Raw genomic sequence first — 23,099 nt, forward strand, 5'->3', positions numbered from 1 at the left:
AAACCGTTCCCTGGTGCCAAAAAGGTTGGGGACCACTGGTCTAACCCACCTTCTCCACACTCCAGAAGTCACCCAGACAGCTGATGAACAGCTTAGATACCAGCTACAGAGAAACTCAAGAAACATTCTCATTTCCAAAACTAAATATGAAACTCCTTAGACCAGTGAATGACAGACAAGATACATAAATCCTTGAAGAGTCAGAAGATATGTCTGCTCAAGTCTGATTATCTGCCAAGGTAACTACAGTATTCACGTTGAACAAATCATTTAACCTCAGTTTTCTCATCTGCAAAATAGGGATAATATTAGTAGCTATGTTATCAGGTTGCTCTAAGGATCCAATGATACAAAGCACGCAACACGCGAAGTACCATGCCTTGTATAAGTTAAGCACTGAACAAACAGAAGTTATTACTCATAAATGTTGTTACTATTACTACATTTTACCTGCTGATGATAAAGGTAGAGAATTTGTATTACCTTTGAGAAGCATTCCACTTACTTCAGCAGAAAAAAAAATCTGAAACATTTAGCCTGGTTAATAAAAATCACATTTATTACTGAGTAAACCTAATCACACATCAATGTAAAACAAAAATAAGAGCTTTCCCTTTTCACTTTATCAGGAGGCAAGGAAGAAAAGTTGGACTAAAAATTTAAATTTAGCTGCCCCAAAGGTCTGGATGTTCAGGACAGGAAATTTTTCAAAGCAAACCCATGCTGCTTCATTTTTACACCCTCTCTTTGGCCTGCTCATCCACCCGGCAAACATAAATCTTTCATGAATTAGTCCAAGTAAATCTACATGAACTTCAGGAAATAAATAGGCTGGAAATAAGTAAGTGACTGAAAAAAGTAACTGCCATTATGAAAAAAGTAGCCTATATATGTATGAGAATATTTTATAAATCATATGAAGGGTTAACGTTCACTTTTTACTGACATTTTCTACCTAGGTGGCATCATATCTATCAAGATTGATGATTCCCCCTTTCTTTCCAATGTTTATGCATTTTTTTTCCCTATTTGCATTGGCTAGAACTATTGGAACAATGTTAGTAATAGCAACCACTGGTACTCCTAACTTTAAATGAGAAGTGCTTCGAGTCAATGGCAGCAATAATGCTGACTTCTGTGTTATGTTAAGGAAGTACAAAGAAATTCCTACTTTATTAAAAGCTGTTTCTTTTTAAAACTCAGAATTGATGGTTAATTTTTACCGAATTCTTTCCCAGCTTCTAGGGATATGATCATTTTTCTCTTCTGTACTTTTAAAAATATGTACTAAAAATATTTAGTATTTCCTGATACTGTCTGTACTCTTCTTACACTCCTGGGATGAAAGCAACCTGGTCATCATGCATTATTCTTCTAATGTATGGCTGAGTTACACTTGCTAATATTGAGGATTTCTTATTTTTGTATTTTGAGAATGTCTAGAGTTTTTCTGTGTGCTTTGGCAGAATTAGGTGTTAATATAGCACTTAAAAAAACAATTTATAAAATCTATGTTCCTGAACAGTTAAAAAGCATTGTAGTTATAATGTTACTTAGAAAGTTGCCTGGGCCTACTAGTGTTGTGTGCAGATCAGGTTTTCAAGTTTATCTGCATACAATATAGCAATGTGACCTCTTACATTTAAATTTCTAAATATCTGTGACTCATTCTCGTATTCTGTGTATGTCCATACACATACGTGATAGTTGTGCTTTCTCCTTTTGTTCATGATTGGGTTCAACAGGAGTTTATCTGTTTAATATTTTTACCAATATCCTCCCCCAAAAAACAAAAACGAAACAAAACAAAACAAAAACCTCTTGGATTTATCAGCACCTCCATGTATTTTCTAATTCATCAACTTCTGCTTTTATATTTGTTCATTCTTTCTGCTTTCTTTCCATTTACTTTATTATTTTGTTAACTTCTTGGGCTGAATTCTTTTATTTTCATTCTTTTCTTGCTTAGTAATTGGTTTACATATATGAATTTTCCTGAGTACTGTTTTAATCATATCCCATAGGTACTAATACACAGAATTCTTATTACCAATACTTTCTAGTTGATTTGGATTTTATTTTTTTATTTCTCCTTTGCCCCAAGAGTTATTTAATTTTTTCAGATGGTAGAGTTTTATGCTTCCCTTTGTTTTAGTGCTAGTTAAGAATAAGGAGCATTGGGAATTCCCTGGCGGTCCAGTGGTTAGGACTCTGTGCTTCCACTGCCAGGGGCCCAGGTCCAATCCCTGGTCAGGGAATTAAGATCACACACACACACAAAAAGAATAAGGATCATACTGGTATCTGAGTGATTCTCTGGGCCCAGCAAAGGAACCAAGTTTCCAGAGCTCTGAAGACAAGGGGTAACACCCCAAAATATAGACTTATTTTCCACTCCACCTTCATTGGCCTAGAATCTGCCAAGAACAAAGGCTGCATCTCCAGATACCTAGCAAACAAACGCAGTACTGCTTCATGAATTGATTGCTTCTCTGAGGTGCCCACAAGTGTATTTGGGGAGAAGCTTCACGAATAAGTCGAGGAACGGCTGTCTTATGAGACTGGAGAGGTTCCACAAAAGAATGGATGTCATGAAGGAGGAAATGGTTCAGGCAGAGAACAGCCGCTGAGATTACAAGGAAGCTGGAGAAACAGAAGAAACACTTGAAGAAGGAAAAGAAACAGCTGGCTGCAACTGCCCTCGCATCTTTAGAAAACAGCAGCAGTGTAGAGGAGGAGTGTGAGAAAGGACAAAGGTGCTGAGACCTTGCTGAAAGCCCAGAGAGCTGACTGCAGCACACACCCATCCCCTGGGCAAGTGTGTTCTGTCCTCGGCTGCCTCCCAGGAGTGTAAGACCCCAAATGAAGAAAAGCAAAAGCCCCAGTAGGCTCCTCAGGAGAATGGAATGGAAGACCTATCTCATTCTCCAAAGCCAAGAAAAAGAAATCAAGGAGAAGCTGGTTAAGCAGTGATCTTGAAGAGACAGCTAGCGGTGGAAGTCTTCCCAAGAGGAAGAAATTGTCCCCCAAAGAGGAACCAGTTAGTGACCCTGAAGTCAGAAACGAGAGTGCCCCCAAGAAAAAGAGGAAATGCTCTTCCGAGGAGCACCCACTCAGCAGTGGACCTTTAGAGTCTGCTGGCAGCAAGAACAGCAGCTCTAAGGAAAAGTACTAAAAGCTATCCCAGGAAGATCAGAACGGACATTTCCCTGATGGGGCACAACCCACGGAGATATTTCTCAACCCACCCTCTATATCCTAATAAAAACAAATTCACGGGCTTCCCTGGTGGCGCAGTGGTTGAGAGTCCGCCTGCCGATGCAGGAGACACGGGTTCGTGCCCTGGTCCGGGAAGATCCCACATGCCGCGGAGCGACTGAGCCCGTGAGCCATGGCCGCTGAGCCTGCGCGTCTGGAGCCTGTGCTCCTCAACGGGAGAGGCCACAACAGTGAGAGGACCGCATACCGCAAAAAAAAAAAAAAAAAACAAATTCACAAGGGAAAAAGAAAAAGGAGCATAATCTGCATATATCTCTGATTTTGGATTTGACTCAGTTTTTATTTGGGGACTAACAGATATTCCTGGGAAAGAGTATTCGTTGTTTCCAGGGTATGTTGTTAGTTGTATCATATATCATGATATTAACATTCACTATGTTATTACTTATTTCATTTGCTTTCTCTATCTACCCAGAGCTGGAAGAGATGAATCAAAATCTCCTACTATCATCTTATTTGTTTCTCCTTGTATTTATTTTATAAATTTTAAAGCTGTATTATTTGATACAGATATTCACGACTACTAGACTGTCACTCTTTATCATTAGGAAATGCAACTTAATTGATGCTTTTTGTTTTGAGTTCAACCTTGTCTGACACTAATACCTGGACTCCATTTTTTTGGATGTGAACTTGCTGGTTAAGTCTTTGCCCATCATTTTACTCTCAGGTTTTCTGAGGCACTGTTTTAGATCACAGGTCAGCAAACACTGGCTTATAAGACAAATTTGGCCCATTGCCTGTTTTTGTAAATAAAGTTTTATTGGAAGGCTGTCCTGTTCATTCATTTACATGTTGTATATGACTGCTTTCATGCTGTAACAGTAGAACTAGTTGTACCACAAAGCCTAAAATATTTACTAAATTATTATTTGTTGGTCCCTTTTTTAGATGCATCTCTTAACAGGTTTGACTTTTTTGCTCCAATCTGAGTCATTTTCTTTTAATAAATGAGTTCATCCAATTAATAATTTTGTATTTACTTACATGACAAATGTTTCATCTTAATTTCATTACCTTATTTTTTGTATTGTTTTTAAGCTTTCAATTCTATCTTTTTATTACATTTTATAGTCTATTCTCTTGGAAGATTTATAGTCTGTGTCCTTTAAGTAACATTTCTTTACTCCAAACTAAGAAAATTAGTATATTTAGCATTATTGTGATTAATATCATGTTATGAATGAGAAAAATTTCCATTTTTGTTAACTACCTACTCATTCCAACTCAGTATTTCTTCCTTAGATTATTATTTCTACATTGCTATAGCTTATGACATTTTAATGCTTGTCCTACATTTAAAATTATTTGATGCTAATCACTAATCTTCTAACTTCATTTTCAATTCATCTCTTTTGTTTGTTTTTGTTTTTGTGTTACATGGGCCTCTCACTGTTGTGGCCTCTCCCGTTGCGGAGCACAGGCTCCGGACCCGCAGGCTCAGCGGCCATGGCTCATGGGCCCAGCCGCTCCGCGGCATGTGGGATCTTCCCGGACCGGGGCATGAACTCGTGTCCCCTGCATCGGCAGGCGGACTCTCAACCACTGCGCCACCAGGGAAGCCCTCAATTCACCTCTTGATTCAATAGTTTATAAAATAGTTACCTCCTTTTTCCACATTCCCCACCAAGGACTGACTTATGGAAAATAAGCCACGGTTTTTGTTTAAAAATATATGTCAACTGAAATTATACTTAAACTATAGTTTGCCTGGACATAAGTCTTGGATCATATATATATATTTTTTGTCTATTGACTTTGTATAATTTTTTTCCATGTCTCCTAGAATGTAAAAGCCTGAGGCCAGCCTCTTTTATAGGAGGTTTGATTTTTTCCCCCCACTTCAACCTAACATAAGTCTTTATGGGAATTCCCTGGCGATCCAGTGCTTAGGACTCAGCACTCTCACTGCCGGGGCCAGGATTCAATCCCTGGCCGGGGAATTAAGATCCCGTAAGCCACGTGGTGTGGCCAAAAATTTTAAAAAAAAAATTTTTTTTAAGTCTCTATATTTAAATACTAGAAGCCATTCTAGTATTTCATCTTTATTGTGGTAAACTCTTCCTTAGTATCTTGAATTTTTTTTTTTACTTCATTTACCAATTATTGGTATGCTAGATTTACTGTCTTCCATATCTGTCTCTGTCTCTAGTCTTTTACTTTTTCCATTTTGGACTGCTCACATTTCTCAAGCTCACCTCCATTATCATCAGCTATAGTGTATATGTGCTGCTTTGAAAGTGACCTTCATTTCTACAATGACTATATATTCCTCTTTTATTTCATACCCTGGTTCCATGAGCTCACTCTTATATCTTATTTATTTCTTGAGCTTCTGTATCTCATATTTAAACTCCTGTTTCAGAGGAGCCATGTCTCACCCCCAACTCTGCACACCACCACCCAGCATAAGGAACTATTTATTCATAATTCTTACTTTCTCTGTTCTTTCTGAAAATAATCATCTCCAACACTCCTCCCTTAAGGCTTGACTCAATGTTGGATTAGTCTCCCCAACTTGCAGGGGCCCACATGGCATAGATTAGGGGATGATAATTTAGGCTTTATTTCTGTTCAGTTGACCAGATCAGCAGCTATACGGCTGCATGCTGCCAGTTTCTCCTTTACTCTCAACTTCTTGCAAAAATAGTACGACTCTACGGTTTGTTATTCAACCCCACCTCTCCTGCCAACTCAGGGAGCACAACGTATATACCAACTTTGACCTTCCTAGTAAGGGGATCACTAGTTTCATCCTCATGGTGTGTCACCTACTTGGGAGGAAGCTGCTCCCCCCACTTTGCTTGAGTTCTACAGAGGAAATCATCCTCTCCTTGCATCCTCTCTTGTCGTGGTTCCATTCCCACTGCACTTAAATAGCACTAATTCATATATTCTGATTACAAGGTTTTTTTAGTTATCAAAGATTGAGTTTTTCTTCTGTTTCTCATTCTCCTTATTCTTTTTAGATGGTTTAGAGAACAGAGATGTCAGTATTCTGACATTGTTAACCAGAAGTATCTTTTAAAATTCTGTATAGTAAAATGTACCAAAATAAAATCAAAATCATAAAACAAATTATCTAATTTTTACAACAAACATATTCCTTATGTTATTTTCTGTTTATTTTTAAGAATCAACATGTTATTAAAGAAGTTACTAAACTTGATTCATTTTCACTATGTCAAATCCATGTAATTCTAGCTTTAATGACAAGTATTTATTTATTAAATACTGATGGCAAGTCCATCATTTTCAGAGAAGCTATAAAGGATATTAATAGTAAAAGACATAATTTCTTCCCTGAAAAGATTATAATCTATGCAACGAGATGCACTCAAAAGAAAGGAAGTGAATAACTGGAGGACTTCACCCAGAGCTCTGAGCACCCAGGTGCCTCTGGTCTCACTAAGCCCAAGGACAGGCCTCTGTCCAGAGCAATGGATATCTTCCTCTTTGTGCCCCCTCCTCTGGCCAGCCCTAGCCTCAAAACACAGCTCAGTTGTCACCACATGCAGATTCCCAAAGGCTGAATTAGTGCATTTCTTTGTTTTAACCCTTATCACATTCTACTTTAATTGCCTGTTCTCCCGTTGTCTTCCCTCTTAGGAAATAAGCTCCTAGAGGGATAAACAGTTTTCTGTTCATCATTATATCCCAGAGCTTAGCATAGTGCCCAGAAGTTAATAGCTGCTCAATAAGTACATGCTGCCTACATAAATAGCTTCTGTGTAGTACCTCAATTCTAGGTTGTCTACCCAAAACAGCTTACTAGATTCACCCACCAATCATTAAGTAATTTTTAAAAATCACTAAATTGGTACTTCAGACAGCCTACACAATCATTTCTAACAGCCATAGCCATATACCAAGAGAAAGTATAATTTAGAAGCTTTAAATTTTTTCAATATTGCAGTACATCTGAGGTAACACCAAACGTTTCATCAAAAAGATTCACATGATTTGCTACCCAATGTCTATCTGGCAAATAATGTTTTTTAAAACAATGTAAGAATGAGTTAAAATCTACCTATTCAACTTCCTCCTAACTCTAAGAATTCATTAATCTATCCAACTGCCCTCTTTCAGCATTTGCCACAAGGTGCCAAAGCTCTTGCTAATGACCTCTATGCCATTACAAATTGGTGTTTAATTGCAATATCTTATAAACAACTTCTCTTCAACCTTAGTTTTTTTACATCTACCTGTGATCATTTTTTTCTATTAATATTTCTTTGATTTTTAACATTTTAAAGTCCTACTAAAAGCCAACTTTCCATCTCCTTTTTGAACAATCACCTACCTGTTCTCCATTTTCAAATCCCTCTTTTAAAAGCCCAACTCAGGGACTTCCCTAGTGGCACAGTGGTTAAGAATCCACCTGCCAATGCAGGGGACACAGGTTCGATCCCTGGTCCAGGAAGATCCCACATGCTGCAGAACAACTAAGCCCATGCACCACAACTACTGAGACTGCACTCTAGAGCCCGAGAGCCAGCACGCCCTAGAGCAACTACTGAGCCCGAGTGCCTAGAGCCCATGCTTGGCAACAAGGGAAGCCACCGCAGTGAGAAGCCTCTGCACCACAACAAAGAGTAATGCTGCTCACCACAACTAGAGAAAGCCTGTGCGTAGCAACAACGATCCAATGCAGCCAAAAATAAATTAATTTAAAAAAATTTTTTAAGCCCAATTTAATCTTTATACTTATATTTTCAATTCCCTAATGTATTCAAACTCACTTTATATACCATAAAAGGAAAGAATGTTGGGGGACGATGGCCCTCTGCTTTGAAATCTAACTTCCTTCTTAATGAGTATTATTTAATATCAAAACCACTTTGTCTATAGGGACTTCCCTGGCAGTCCAGTGGTTAAGACTCTGCACTCCCAATGCAGGGGGCACTGGTTCGACCCCTGGTTGGAGAACTAAGATCCTGCAAGCCGCAGGGCATGGCAAAAAAAAAAAAAAAAAAAAAATCACTTTGTCTATAAACTGGAAACAACTATTCATCTGGTCTTCTCTACATTAACAGGTTTTTCCTTTTAAATTAAAGAAGAAATCATCACAAAAGTGCTAAGGTAGATCTCAGGGGAAGAAAAAAATAAACCTATATATTTTTCACTTTTTACATCTAGCCTCCCACCACTGAAGTTCTTTACCCCTACTCCACCAAAGGTGAAGTTCACATGGCCTTCACTCATTGACATTCATTGTAAGATAAAATAAGAGATGAAACATATAATGTATAAAGTCCACATGATCTTAATCAAATGTCTTACAGACCCTAATATTTAAATACAATCCCACTGACTAATCCATTTAGAACTATACCTAAGCTCTACCTTTTAATACACAATGAACATCACTAAAAAAAAAAAAATCCTAACCAGACTATATTTATCACAGCTATAGTACATACTATACTCAGCTGTGGAAATAACTTGTTTAGAATTAGAATACAAACAGATCTATGCTCCCTTAAAGAAGAGAATTAAGGTAACTAAGCACTTAAGAGCAGCAGCAGAATATACACCCTTATTAATTATTACCAAAAAAGCAAAAATAACTATTACTGAGAATAGATTCACAGAAAGAATATTTTCACAGCAAACATATCCATATACTGAAATTCAAGAGAAGGAAATAAGGGTAGGTGTAAAAAAAAAAAATCCTTCTTGATATTACATGCTGAGTTTAATGAAAAAGAAATTCCTTTCCACAGTTTCTTTCTTCTTGCAAATATGGAGGAATAAGACATTAGCAGGGAGAAAAGTAAGAAAGATAAGCTTTTTCTTTTTTTCCGAAAGTCCTTGTTTATATTTTTTTTAAACATCTTTATTGGAGTATAATTGCTTTACAATGGTGTGTTAGTTTCTGCTTTATAACAAAGTGAATCAGTTATACATATACATATGTTCCCATATCTCTTCCCTCTTGTGGAGTATAATTGCTTTACAATGGTGTGTTAGTTTCTGCTTTATAACAAAGTGAATCAGTTATACATATACATATGTTCCCATATCTCTTCCCTCGTGGAGACAAAAGACCTGTATGCAGAAAATTATAAGACACTGATGAAAGAAATTAAAGATGATACAAATAGATGGAGAGATATACCATGCTCTTGGATTGGAAGAATCAACATTGTGAAAATGACTGTACTATCCAAAGCAATCTACAGATTCAATGCAATCCCTATCAAACTACCAATGGCATTTTTCACAGAACTAGAACAAAAAAATTCACAATCTGTATGGAAACACAAAAGACCCCGAATAGCCAAGGCAATCTTGAGAAAAAATGGAGCTGGAGGAATCAGGCTCCCTGACTTCAGACTATACTACAAAGCTACAGTCATTAAGACAGTATGGTACTGGCACAAAAACAGAAATAGAGATCAATGGAACAGGATAGAAAGCCCAGAGATAAACCCACACACATATGGTCACCTTATCTTTGATAAAGGAGGCAAGAATATACAGTGGAGAAAAGACAGCCTCTTCAATAAGTGATGCTGGGAAAACTGGACAGGTACATGTAAAAGTATGAGATTAGAACACTCCCTAACACCATACACAAAAATAAGCTCAAAATGTATTAAAGACCTAAATATAGGGCAGAAACTATCAAATTCTTAGAGGAAAACATAGGCAGAACACTCTATGACATAAATCACAGCAAGATCCTTTTTGACCCACCTCCCAGAGAAATGGAAATAAAAACAAAAATAAACAAATGGTACCTAATGAAACTTAAAAGCTTTTGCACAGCAAAGGAAACGATAAACAAGACCAAAAGACAACCCTCAGAATGGGAGAAAATATTTGCAAATGAAGCAACTGACAAAGGATTAATCTCCAAAATTTACAAGCAGCTCATGCAGCTCAATAACAAAAAAACAAGCAACCCAATCCAAAAATGGGAAGAAGACCTAAATAGCCATTTCTCCAAAGATAAGCTTTCTTTTTTTTTTGCAGTACGCAGGCCTCTCACTGTTGTGGAGCACAAGCTCCGGACGCACAGGCTCAGCGGCCATGGCTCACGGGCCCAGCCGCTCCGCGGCATGTGGGATCTTCCTGGACCGGGGCACAAACCCGTGTCCCTTGCACTGGCAGGCGGATTCTCAACCACTGCACCACCAGGGAAGCCCCAAAGATAAGCTTTTAACAAAAGCAACCTACAGCCCTTTCTGTCTTCCAACAGCAACCATAAACCAATTTGCAAAAATTTGAACATTATTCTCTTTGGGACTGCCACTGTATCACCTCCATGTGGAATCTCTGCATGTCATTACTGTTCTTTTGAGTCTCGAGTTTCAGAAGCACGTTCATTTCACCGCCACAGCATTTTCCCCTAATTGCCATCTGTAATTTTATATTCTACCCCCTTTTAAGAGCCTGGCCCTACAACATGCCTTACAATTTTTTCTAATCCAACATGAACCTAAATTCTCAGAATGTTAGTTTTCTAATACATTTAATACAAACGAAAAGAATTTTTACTTATCCCAGATCATATGAAGTCTTAAAAAGTGTGTGCCCCCTACTTTAAGCTTTTTTTGAAATGAATTTTAATTCAACTTCATGGAGCATAAAAATGTGATACTAAACAGATTATTATTATTATTGATTTTTTTAAAAAACAGCAATATCCCACATATCAATGTGAAAAGTAGTAAAATTAGACTCAGAAATGATAAAAATCTATCAACTGATGTGATTCAAAGAGAAAGATCAGTGAGAAAAGCTGCCTATCACCCCAAAATATAAACAATATTCAACATGAAGTTCAAACTAGAATATTTAAAAATAAATTGCTTATTGAATGTCTATTATGTGCCAAACACTGTGCTCAAACAGCACTGTACAATAAGTTTGCACTGTGAATCTTAATTAAAATGGCCTTTATGCTAGTCGAGTTTTTTACCTAATTTATTAGAAAGGTAAGGATAGCTCATGCAGCAGTTGAGAGCACTTACTGGCTTTAGTGGGTAGCAGGGATGGTGCTTCAATCTGGCTCTGCTAATTACTGGGTGTTTGACCTTGGGCAAGTTATTTAGGTTTCAGTTTTCTCGGTTGTAAAGAAAGGATTACAATAGTATGTACCTCATTCAGTCACTTAGGAGAATTAAATTAGGTATTTCATGTGCATGGTACCTAGCACATACTAATCACTTAATGTTAAGTACTATTAGAGGCAGTAAGTAGTAGTTTACTGGTATTATTTTAATTAAAGATCTGCAGGGCTGAAATGCAGTCTCCAGCTGTTGCTGGTTTTCTGAATGGTACAACATAGTTCTAGGTTAAGTCAGGCCCTCCCACTTTCTTGAGGCTAGGGTAACAGAATCCACTGAGAACTGTTTTCTATAATCCATATTAAAAATCTAATATTAAAAATATCTTCTACATTCTACAGAACATCTATATTCCTGGTGTTCTGGTGTTCTTAGGACGACAATACTAGCAGAACGAGCAGTGTTTGATTGGGTTACAGCATTTATTAGCTCCAGTTAACAATCCTTTACAACAAATGCTTTCTGAGTTTCTATCCATGCCACAGTCACTCGCAATTGTTACAGAAACCCTACACTGCAGGACAAGAAGAAAGAAAAATTAAGTTGTAGTTATAGTCCTCAAAGTTCTTCTGTTCTAAGAATCTGAAACCAATGGCCTCTTTGTTACTAAATTCCAGGTCCACCTTTCCATCCTTATCTCACTTGACCTCTCTGCGGCACCTGACACTTTCTCTTTCTTGAAAACTCTCTTTCTGGCCGCTCAGTCATAGCTTCTCTTGCCCCCAGACTTAAATGTCAATGTTCCCCAAGATGCTCTTAATCTTGTTTTATAGGGATCGAAGATGAAATGCCTACATGGGCCACAGAGGTGGGCCGTGGCCGTACTTTGGCAAACTTTGCTTATCTAAAGGCAGCAGACTCAAACCAGTTCCAACAAGTTGTCGCGATTAAAACACACAGGCAGGCTTGGCTGGTGGCGCAGTGGTTGAGAGTCCGGCTGCTGATGCAGGGGACGCGGGTTCGTGCCCCGGTCCGGGAAGATCCCACATGCCGCAGAGCGGCTGGGCCCGTGAGCCGTGGCCGCTGAGCCTGCGCTCCACAGTGGGAGGGGCCCCAGAAGTGAGAGGCCCGCGTACCGCAAAAACAAACAAAACACAGGCGCGCGTGGACCCAACGTTTCCAGATCTTCCAATTTTTCAAAGACAAAAATCCAAATTTTCCTACAAAATCTTTTCCATGTCAGCAGCTCATTTCAACTGTTGAAATACAAGATGCGTGACCCTGAGCAAGTTATTTTACAAATCTGTTTCCTCGTCTATAACGTGTCAGTGATAAAGTCACACACAAAGAGTGAATATCAGGCAAAACTTTTTTTTTTTTTTTCGGTATGCGGGCCTCTCACTGTTGTGGCCTCTCCCGTTGTGGAGCACAGGCTCCGGACGCACAGGCCTAGCGGCCATGGCTCACGGGCTTAGTTGCTCCGCGGCATGTGGGATCTTCCCGGACCAGGGCACGAACCCGTGTCTCCTGCATCAGCAGGCGGATTCTCAACCACTGCGCCACCAGGGAAGCCCAGGCAAAACATTTTTACAGGCTTTCATTTTAATGTCTGTTCTACATCTACCCCAAGACTAGATTATCCCAGGTTTCAAGCAAATGTATAAAACTGTGAATATGCATAAATGCATTTTACTGGAGAAGGGGCCAGAAAGTTCATCGGATTCCCCAAAAAGACTAAGAACTAAGAACCACTGACTAATCCAAATTTTTCTAATTCTACAACTTCAGCTGTTATCTATACGAGGATGGTTCCCAAATCTACATCCGGTCAACCTATGAATACCACTTTTACCTCCGTAACAGCCTCTCCACTGACTTCTCTCCATCTCCACTGCCACCTCGTTAGTCCAAACCTTCAATCTCTTCTCAGCAGCTGTCTCACTTGCCCTCCTTTGTTCCACTTTTTGTACGATTCAGATCTTCTAAAATGCAAATAATGTATTTGGCCAAAGGCCTACATAAATGTAAAATGAATCCAAATCCCTTGGCCTAAGTACAAACTCCTTAGGACCTGGTCAGGCTGACCACTCCCTCTCCCATTATAGATTCCTACTCCCCCAATTCCTACAATTTGCAATACAGAATACTCCTTTGTCCGTAGGCATTTATTAGTGCTTGCAGGTCCCACCTCCTGGAATGCCTTCCTAACTCCTCCCATTCGCTCCGGGCAGAAATCCCCCCTGCTGGAAAATGTTAACTGCTTGCCCCTAGGCCAGAATAAGTAGGTTTCCTTCCTCCAGGCTAAACTATTCCTCACCATTCAAAGATGTAAATGCCAGCTTTATTTTTCTTCTCCACTAGACTAAAAACTCCTCAAGGGCAGACAATGTGTCTTTTTATTACAAGGCCCGGCGCTACCACTAAAGAAGCTAATCTGTTAAGTGAATGAAACAGCACTGGCTTCAGCAAATCCTACCATCACCTCAGATAAACATCCGACCCTCCCAAGGTGAGCCTACCCAAAGCCACAGACTACTCCGCCCTTCAAAGCCATGCAACACACACACAGCTGCAGGCAGATAACTTCAAGAGGTTAAAAGGAGCTAGAAGTAAACCCACCTTCTTTGCCCACTGGTGTACTTACCACTCCTTTACATTTACCAACTCACAGAATTCAACGACAGAGACTAGGCTAACATCAGGCTACTGAAACTCTCTACGAATATACTGCTGATTTTTCACTGGCACAAAAATATTCATTTGCCCCATGAAAGTAATTATTATATTGTATCTGTACTCAAATACTTATTAGAATTAATATATGCTGAGTCAAGCACTCATTCACATTGAAAAGTTCACATCGAGAATATTAAAAAACATTTAAAGGAAAATATTATATAAAGGTCACGCACCAGGCACCACTCTAAAGGCTTTATGTGCAATTCCTTATTTAATCAACACAGCAACCCTATGAAAAAGGTGTTATATTATCACCCCCTTTCACAGATAAATAAACTGAGACTTAATGAGAGTAAGTAATTTATCCAAGTTACATAGGTAGGATTCAAAGCCAATTTGTCTCCACAGCCCAAGCTTTTAAGCAATACAAAACTATACAACATTGTTAAATGGAAGATACTGAAATTATGCGTATGCACATACAATCACAAAATAGGGAAAAACACACACATACACAACAAAATGTTAACGATGGTTATCTCCTGAATGGGATGAATATGAGCAAATATTACCTTTAGTCAGAAAAAAAGCAAACAAACAAGAGAAATAGTATAGACGGTGCTAATAGAAAAGTAGAGTGGGCTAGGGGAATTAAGAGCCAAGCACATGGGTTATCTCATCTCATCTTTACATCAAAAAAAAAGTTATTTCCATTTTATAGATAAAGACTGAGAAACCTGCCCAGTGGAAGAACTGGGATCAGAACCCAAGGCCCAGCCCAAATACGGCTGACTGCAGGATACTATGCTACAAATAAAATGCAACCAAAAAGCTGTCTTAAAACCAAGTCACATTCTGGGAAAGAATCAGAACCAAGCAGCCTGGCATCTTAAGTGCAAGGAGGGGAAAAAAGGGAGACCTAAGGTTTTCATTTTAAACTAATCAAAAGTAACTCTGCAAGTGTCCCCAAAAAGCCAGGACCAGCCATTACAGTCGGGGTTCTGGAACAAACTCATACCTAAAGGAAGTGGGGAGGAGACTCCACTGCTGTTTGTTTTGCAAAGCACAGCGTCGCATTAGCATAAGTTAAATGGACTTGGATGGGACACCATTGTATATGCAGTGGAGTCTCCTTTGGGGACAATTTGCTGCCTCCACCCCAGTCTCACCAATTCATCCATTGTTTACAAGTTACCAGGTGTGTGGGGGGAGACACGGAGTGCTACCTGTCTCAGAATATTGCTGTTAACTGTATTCACATAGAAATACCTCTCATTATCAATAACTACTGTTCCAGAGCTGGATAGTGAGAGCTACTAACCCTGGAGAAACATTTCAGGTAAGAATGAATGGATCAGCATTTTTTTTTTGAAATGACATGTTTAATTTTGGGTGCTCTGACTTGGAAATTTTTAAATCCATCTAAACTATAATTTCATTTCTCTAAAAATAGTACTAACATTACTCACTGAGAAAAATGGTTGGGGTAGGGTATACATATTTTCTTACACAATCTTTTGGAGGAAAGAAAACGATTATTTCAGACTTATAAATGAAAATTAAACATCTGATTTTGAAACTAAATATTTAATAGTGAAAAAGTATATTACCTTAGCAACTTAAAATTCATTCAATATTTACCTTGAAAGTCTTTTCTTAGTTTCAAATACAATGTATTTGATACCCACCATTCCTTCAAAAATAAAGTAGCCCATGGGGTGATTAGGAAAGATGTGGAGGCTGGGGGAGTTCAAAACATTTAGGATTTGTTCATATACAGATTTTGAAAGTCTGGGAATATGACACCAACAATATACCTTAAAAATATCAAATTATGAGGCAAAGAGATTTTTTTAAACCTTAAAATGTCCTAATAGACTCATAGACTGATTTCTTCCATCCAATATGCTCCCCAAATAAGGACAAGCTATAACAGAAGTAATAATTTTGGGTACACAGTATATGAAAACATCGAAATCAATTAGCAATTTCAATTAATCAATAAAGTTAAACAACCATTAAATGTAATTTGCATTTTTGTAAGAAATCCATACAATCTCAAATATCAAGCCTTTCTTAAGTATAAAATACTAAATGGCTGGATGGCTGTCACTGTGGAGAAACAGAAGGAGTTTTATTTTAGGCAGACAAAAGGAAAAGAAGACACACTTACTAAGAATCACAGAAGGAATCTCACTTCCACGCCTAACAGAAGTCAGCACTGACCAAGTCCTGGGTTACCCCTTGCCCTCTGCAATGTACCACCTTGTCCCTGGGTAACAGTGCTCTGGCGGGGGTGGGGGAGGTATGAGCGGTCAGAATGTGGAACACCTCTGCCAGCCAACTCCAGCCTACCAGGCAGGACACACATACCTACACACAACCTCCTGTCCTAGGTCTGCTAAAAAAAAAAAAAAAAAAAAAGCCGGGAAAAGAGCGAATGAAAGAGGAAAAATCACCTCTCCAAACATGCCCACGCTGGGGGCTGGGAGTGGGGGGCAGGGCACATTAACATTTCGACTTCCACACTAAAGAACACCAGGAGGTTAAGTGTTGCCACAGGAAACATCCCATCCCCGAAAACCAGGAAATCTAGATTTGGAAATTTAAGTTTTCGATTTTTTTTTTAACTTTCAAAACTCACGGCACCAAAATATAGCTAAAATTGGATCCGTTTAAACATAGAGAGAAAAAAAAAAAAAAACCATACCCAAACCACACCGTGTCAGCTATGTTCAGTTCCCCGAGGACTCTTCCACAGACCCTTCTGAGTTGTGGCAATAACAAGTTTCTTTAAAATGCCCATTTTTCTATTTCTAGGGTCGAACCTAAGAGTTATCACAGAAATCCAAATAGCTGTTATCAGAATAAATAAACGACTGATCCTTAAACTGCAGACTTTGTTTCAGGAGCTGCCCTGCCCACCTCCACTCCCTCCTCATTCTTAATGCTTCCCAGCAGGGTCCGTCCTGAGAACCTGGGTCTCCCTCTCGGGTCCTGTCCCCGCGCTTGTTTTCCCGGACATTGACCAAATAGGACAGGAAACTCCTCCATCTGGGGGCTGCTCGAGACATCCAACCCCCTCTCACTGTCAGGCTTCTCACCGCTCCCTACCTCTTTCCCTTAGCAAGGCTGTCCAGAAAAGGGGACTCGAGACCCAAAGGAGCCCGGGATGGGAGGAGGGTGGGTGCTCAATCTGAACATAACACCCCTGGTTTCGAGGTAAGGGCTAAAAAAGCGATTAGGAAAGCCTGCCCCGTAGAAATACCACCTGAATTTACCTCCTCCCTTCCCACTGCAACAAGCCCAGTCACTAACTAATAAGCTAAAACAAATCCCTGGAAAACTTTTGCAAACGGACCGAGAGGGCCCTCTCCCCAGCTGGGGGGCTCCCGGGGAAGGGGCTGGAGTCTGCAGCCCTGGAAGGGCTCGCTGGGGAGCGGGCGAGGGGTGCAGGGGCGGAGTACCTTTCACGGACAGGAACTGGCAAAGAGTTTCAAAATAGCCGAGTGCTCTCCCCCACGCCCTCGGGGGTCGCGAGCGCTAGGACCGGGGCTCCCCGAAAGGAGACCAGCCCCCAATTCAGGCCTAAAAGGAAACTTTCCGGGCCGCGGCTGCACCTGACTCCTCACCACCCCTTTACCCCACCCCACGCCCGCCAGGCCGCCCGCCCCGCCCCGGCCTGGCCGCCCGGAGCGCAGAGGAGGGGGAGAAATAAATTCAACTATTACCGGAATCGGGGGTGGGGGGCGTCGGCGAGAGAGCGGGGGAAGGTGGCGGCTGGGCGCCCATTCCCCGCTCCTAGGCCCTGACGCCCCGGTCCCGGCCGCCCGGGCCTGCCGCCCCGCGGGGGAGCTTTCCGGGGCCCCGAGCAAGATTCGGCCCAGCAGCGCCGCCGTCCCGCCCGGAGGCCCCGGGGAACCCGAAGGGGCGCGGGGAGGCCCGGGCTGCGGGGGCAGGGCGCGGCCGCTACAGCGCCCGCCGGCCCGAGGCCTAACCGGCGCCCCCCCCACCCCGGCCCGCGCAGGCCGCGCCGCTCGCCCCCCTCCGGCCCCGGCTGTACCCCCTCCCGGCGGCCCGCCGTCGTCAACCGTGGGCGCCTCCCAGGCCCCCGAGTCCCCAGCCCCCGCTACCCCGGCGCCGGCCCCTCTCACCCTTTCATTCTCTGCCCGGGGCCTGGCGCGGGCCGGCGAATCCCCGGCCTCACGTAAGCGCGCTCGCCGCCCGCCCTGCCTGCGCGGCCCAGCCCGCCGCCCTACGGGAGCCCGGGGATGTGGGCCGGGCCTGGGGCCGCCTCTGCTTACCTTTCAGCTGCTTTTTTTTTTTTCTCCTTCCCCCCTTTTCCCTCGGCTGGTCTGACAGATCAGAGTGAGAGGCGCTGGCAATGGACTAGGAAGCTCGGCCGCCGCGGCTACTGCTCCCCCCTGGGCTCCGGCGAGAGCCTTTCCCTGTCAAGCAAGAGGGGTGAGGATCATATTTTTATTTTGGAAACTAAAAAGTGCTCCCAGGGTCGGTGATTATTAAGGGGAAATCCCTGAATATACTCTCCAGCCAAGAAGGCAGGGCTGCCGGAGCTGCACAAGAAGAGGCAGCAGCCTCCTACAGCACCACTACAGGCACTGCGAGGACATAACACCAGAGAGCAGCTCCTCTGCCCTCCGAAACGACAACTTTCCTACCATCTTGGAGGCAGAGGAAAGGGGGGCCGGGGGGAAAAGTGCACCCGCTCCCGGTAAAGTACAAATTTCGACTTCTCATCTCTGGAAAAAAGTCCACACCGGCCGTCTACACCGGCGCCTGGGGGAAAAAGCGGGGAAGAAACTGGGGGTGCTTGAGAAACGTTTGCATTTGCACCAGGGGGAAAATTGTTTCTGCATCTTCTGATGGCAAGAAATCTTTACAAGACACAGGTTTTCCGGTGATTATTGTTTTCTATTTTCTGTTTAATTTTTTCCATGTTCGTGAGAGTGGTGTTTGAATTTTTTTTCAGGCTAATAATGATTTTTTTTTCCGTTACAGATCTAAGTTCTGGGTCTGGTGGTCAGTTTATAAATTTGGACTTCAAGAGACTTCCTAGCCACTTTATTTGTCTACTTATTTATACGTTTTTGTATTCATATACATAGAGATTTATATGTTTCCTTATATATAAAAATTTGTGTTACATATCCCCCCTCCAAACTGAGATTGCTGGAAGACAGTTGTAAAGGGATGTCTTTTGTCTCCTTCTCTCAAAGCAATGTAAATAAAACCTATTGATTGTCCAGAAGGGCAAGATACAGCTGTTTATTTTTCACAGTGCAAATTAAGGCAGAGATCACTGGGGGCATAAATACAACTTAAGTATAACCGACCACCTTAACAGAAATAATCCTAATGCTGTTATGGTCTGCCCATGAAGAAATGTTACTGTAAAACTGAAAACAGATTTTAAAGACAGCTTTAGATTTTCTCTAAGTACAATTGCATATTTAGAATTATGTACAGGCGTTTAATTTTTATTTTAATTTAGATCCTTTAAGGTTTAGATCTTTGGTGCATTACACATGTTGCTGTCCACTTTCTGTGTCACAGAATTGAGAAATGTGTCTATTGTTGTTAGAGTTGAAATGTTCAGAATTTCTAATGTGCTGCCAAACTGTGTGAAGTGCTTTTAATATATTGCAGTGGATGTCATGAATCTACTTTTTTCCAATAAGCAACGCTTAGTAGATAGATGGGAACAAAGTCATACAGTGCAGAGCTAACACAGAGGTGAGGGAGAGAAGGGTGCTGCCCACTTGTAACAATTCCCATAGAACTCTTACTGGAGAAGAACAAATTGCAGAGATATTTTGCTGTTTTTATGAAGAAAGAGAAGAATACTAGAAAATGAACAGAAGGTCTTTTTGTGTGTTCTACAGGGAATGATGAATTGAATCTTGTACGAAGAGTTATTTTTCTGACGCAAGTTGGCTGACATAGTGGGAATGAATTTGTAATAGTAGTGCCTTGCATCAGTAGAATATTTATTTTTAATTGGGGTATGGTTACTTTACAGTGTTGTGTTTCTGCTGTACAGTGAAGTGAATCAGCTATGTGTATACGTATATCCCCTCTTTTTTGACTTTCCTTCCCTTTTAGGTCACCACAGAGCATTGAGTAGAGTTCCCTGTGCTATACAGCAGGTTCTCGTTAGTTATCTATTTTATACATAGTAGTGTATATATGTCAATCCCAGTCTCCCAGTTCATCCCAACCCCCCCTTACCCCTTTGGTGTCCATACGTTTGTTCTCTATGTCTGTGTCTCTATTTCTGCCTTGCAAACAGGTTCATCTGTACCATTTTTCTAGATTCCACACGTATGCGTTAATATACGATATTTGTTTTCCACTTTCGACTTCACTCTGTATGACAGTCTCTAGGCCCATCCAAGTCTCTACAAATGACCCAATTTAGTTCCTTTTTATGGCTGAGTAATATTCCATTGTATGTATGTACCACATCTTCTTTATCTGTTCATCTGTCAGTGGACTCAGTAGAATATTTAATTTCTTTCATTTAAAATTTTATTACAAAGCATTTAGAAATAACTGATGACTCACTTTAAAATGTTTATTTTTTGAGCTTCCAGAGTTAGAAATTCCCATAATGTTAAAATGAGTTCAGATAATGCATATAACAGATATTTATTATTTTCATGCTGACCCCCATCTTTATCATCTATATTTGAATACAGTACCTGAATAGTCTTGGTTTTCTTTTGCAGTTTTTTTCCCTTACTGTTTGCTAGAAAAATCTAAAGTAATTAAAGTAAAATTAACTGATTCTTATCATCTCAGAAACCTCAGTTATGAAGTTGTGTCCTATTTACAGTTATTTTTTTAACGTTTGGAAATCAAACACTTCAGTCATAACAAGGAAATCCGTTCCCTTAATGAAGAAATCTAGTGGACTTGAAAAACGTGTTTTTGAGCAACTTGTTTCTTATATGTGACATGACATGACTTTGTAGATATGCTTTGAATTTTTCAAGAAATTAAGATGTGTTTGCTTTAAGCTGACTGCACCCTTTTATGCAATCCCTCTTGTGACCAGCAAGCTTGTTTTTGTGATGTCCATCTGGGGATAAGGATATGGTGCATAATCTTAGCATTTCAATGTCTTTCTCTTTATAAAGCTTGACTTGTACAGGGCTGTGATCCATGATGTTTATCCACCAGCTGAGCTAAATAGCCCAGGCTTGGGGAATTAGAGGCTCAACAAGAAGAAATCCTGCTATGTTTGTAACATTGGTGAATTTGATTGGCCAGTGTTTATTTCGGTTGGTAATTGAACTCATTTCAGGTGTTATTATCTGTAATTCCTAGAATTACAAAACTACAAAACTGACAAAACTACTGACATAATTAGCCTTAAATAAACGTATTTTGCCCAATAAGATTCCCAATACTGTACTCAAATTTGGCTAACATTGAGCCCCTAATACATCTTGGTAACCTTGCTGGACACTTTTATGTATGTGCTCTGGTTTAATTTCCCCAAGGGCTCCAAAAAGTATTATTTTTCTTTCCCTTCTCCCCTCCTCCTCCTCCTTTCCACTTGTTTCTTCTTTTAAATACAGTTGGGATAATCGTCTTCAATTTCAAGGAAGTAGACGTTCTTGGCACTAAGGTTTTCAATAAGATTCCAAATCCTTTCGCTCTATAGTTTCTGAGGTGCCTTCCACAGCTCTATACGCTATATCTGGAAATGCTAAGTTTCTGCCATTTACCCTTTGCCAGAAACAAACTGAGTAGCCAGCAGCTGGAGCCCCTTCATTCACTAGTGGCAACCAGCGGCTTATTTCACCTTCGTGAAGTCTAGTACCTAAGTCTATGCATTGTTTTGAGACAAATATATATTTTTCAGTTGAAATGCACTGTGTTTAAGAGAGATTTCCTTCCTGATCCTGAAAGTGAACAGTAAATGTAATGCACTAGCATAATTCGAAATGTTACCTATATTGTAAAGTTATGGTATTTTCTAAAAGATCTAGTCAGTGGATGAAGTGACCTGGAGCCATGAATGCCAAAGTTTTACCTATGTGATACTTAGAGCAGTAGTGTCTTTTATTTATTCTGTTATTATGCCTTAATTTCACCAGTAGCTTGTTTTGGCCTTTAGTTGAAATGGGAGACACTTGCCTTAATATTTTTACTATTATAAACTTTAATTCATCTGCCTTTTGGTATTAATGATTCTAATTTTGTAAAAATTGACCACCTTATTGTGAACACTATGGTGAAGAAAATACCACCTAGGGAATTCCCTGGTGGTCCAATGGTTAGGACTCTGCACTCTTCCTGTCAAGGGCCCAGGTTCAATCCCTGCTCCGGAAACTGAGATCCCACAAGCCACGGGGTGTGGCCAAAAGAAAAGAAAAGAAAATACAACCTATATTCTTAAAAGAGCTCATTCACAGATTGTGTGGATTTAAAGTGAAAGATTTATGCATGTTTAATATATTAGATGTTTTTAAGCAATAAAGCCATGCCTTTATTGGCGAATGTTTTGCTGACAAAATCACCAAGTGTTTAAAAAGACACTGACAGCAGACATGATTATACAAATTTAGTGGGGGGGTTTTGGGAGAGTAGGGGTGTGATTATAAACCTTCCCTAATCACAGAAATGGTTTTTTCTAACATTTCTAAAGGCAAACTCTGAAGTGATACCAAGAGGTCCCTAGTAGTTTGAAAACTTCCAAGGAGGTGAAAAGAAGTGTGTGTACAGAGCCTAAAAGTTTTCAAAAATCATACTATTATGATGGCCATAAATGTAAATTTTTTCACTTTAAGCATTTGTTTTGGAAACATTTGTTGGTAATGTTTCTATCTAAAACGAAGATTTTAGTTTTATTGTGGTTACTGTGCCCTGAAGAAAATGTTTCTGAGACAAGCGTTGTATTTGGGAGACATCCACATCATAGCTTTAGGTTATTCAAATATGAAATTTCTATAATATAGATGCAACTATAGTCAAAACACACATGATCAGGTAATCTCCAAGTTCTGACACCTACCCAGCGGCACTGAGACCTGGGGACTACTACCTAATGCCAAGCCGGAAACCAAGAAAGTCTTTTTTTTTTTTTTTTTTTTT

The 23,099-nt window shown here is 40.3% G+C and overlaps 1 protein-coding gene, 1 long non-coding RNA gene and 1 pseudogene across 6 annotated transcripts in view; 2 read left to right on the top strand and 1 right to left on the bottom strand.

Annotated features, from left to right (window-relative positions):
* The window catches only part of INO80D (INO80 complex subunit D), a 70,193-nt gene extending 51,528 nt beyond the window's left edge, over positions 1–18,665 (bottom strand). For 2 of the 4 annotated variants that reach the window (XM_067026653.1, XM_059054037.2), the window contains exon 1: positions 18,281–18,665. The gene's annotated coding sequence lies outside the window, so the exon portion shown is untranslated. The remainder of the gene's footprint in view (positions 1–18,280) is intronic. The other 2 variants (XM_059054039.2, XM_059054040.2) reach the window with 2 other exon arrangements.
* LOC136793399 (nucleolar protein 56-like) lies at positions 2,592–3,262 on the top strand (annotated as a pseudogene).
* On the top strand, positions 17,120–22,454 carry LOC131750945 (uncharacterized). 2 transcript variants are annotated; one of them, XR_010839183.1, is made up of 3 exons: positions 17,120–17,198; positions 18,339–18,894; positions 18,996–22,454. It is a non-coding gene; the product is annotated as an uncharacterized lncRNA (long non-coding RNA). The 2 variants fall into 2 exon arrangements; XR_009334031.2 differs by lacking the exon at positions 17,120–17,198 and adding an exon at positions 18,034–18,183.
* The last annotated feature ends 645 nt before the right edge of the window (positions 22,455–23,099 follow it).

Source organism: Kogia breviceps, chromosome 2, assembly GCF_026419965.1.
Source record: "Kogia breviceps isolate mKogBre1 chromosome 2, mKogBre1 haplotype 1, whole genome shotgun sequence".
NCBI lineage: Eukaryota > Metazoa > Chordata > Mammalia > Artiodactyla > Physeteridae > Kogia > Kogia breviceps.